Source organism: Geospiza fortis, unplaced genomic scaffold (assembly GCF_000277835.1).
Source record: "Geospiza fortis unplaced genomic scaffold, GeoFor_1.0 scaffold262, whole genome shotgun sequence".
NCBI classification, from domain to species: Eukaryota; Metazoa; Chordata; class Aves; order Passeriformes; family Thraupidae; genus Geospiza; species Geospiza fortis.
The window spans coordinates 685,938-686,684 of NW_005054510.1; the positions used below are offsets into that span (position 1 = coordinate 685,938).

The following is a 747-nucleotide window of genomic DNA, read 5'->3' on the forward strand; positions in this document are numbered from 1 at the left end:
CCTGTTTTGTGTGTTTTGATTTGATTTACCGTGTACCTTTCAGCTGCCAGTTCCCACTGCAGTTTGGGGAAATGAATCTTTCTGGGCTTTGGGGAAGATTTTCATATTCTTAATGCTCAGAAATGAGGTTTTTTGGGGGGAATTTTGCTGGAGCTGATTTTTGTACCTCCAGAACCTGCCTTGTGTCCCTGTAGGACAGTTTCCCATGGGGATTGTGGCTGTGAGAGGAGCTGTGGCAGGAGGTGAGAGTTGTTTAGAGGCAGCTGGGGCTCTGTGTGGTTTTTCACAGCCCCCTCGGGTATTTCTGTCCCCGTGATGGTTTCCTGTCACCACCAGCAGCGTGGGGACATCACACCTTTGGGGGTGACAGCAGCGAGGCTGAGCAAGAGGAGCTGGGGGTGTTGTTGCTGTTCCAACCCAGGGCACAAATGGAATTTCCACGGGAGACCACTGGAAAATGAGTTTTATCCACGGCATGACTCACAGGGCAGCTCTTCCCAGCACAGGGGCTCTGCTGCGGTCACCAAATGTGGGAGCTGGCCCCAGGGCAGCTCCAGGGCTGGTGGCTTTTGTCCCACGGGGATCCCACCTGGAAAAACCCCTCTGCCACCGAGTGACAGATCCTTGGCAAGAAAGGGCAGCAGTCTGGTGCTGGGAATTGCAGGAGGCGCTGAGCAGAGTGGTTCTGCTGTGGCTGCTGCTCTTGGAGCCCCCAGGAAGTGACTGAGAGCTGCTTTCCCAGAGAGC

At 54.8% G+C, this 747-nt stretch overlaps 1 protein-coding gene across 1 annotated transcript in view; it reads right to left on the bottom strand.

The window, feature by feature from the left end:
* Positions 1–747, bottom strand: part of CRTAM (cytotoxic and regulatory T cell molecule) — a 17,120-nt gene that overhangs the window by 14,158 nt on the left and 2,215 nt on the right. The gene's annotated exons all lie outside the window — the stretch shown is intronic.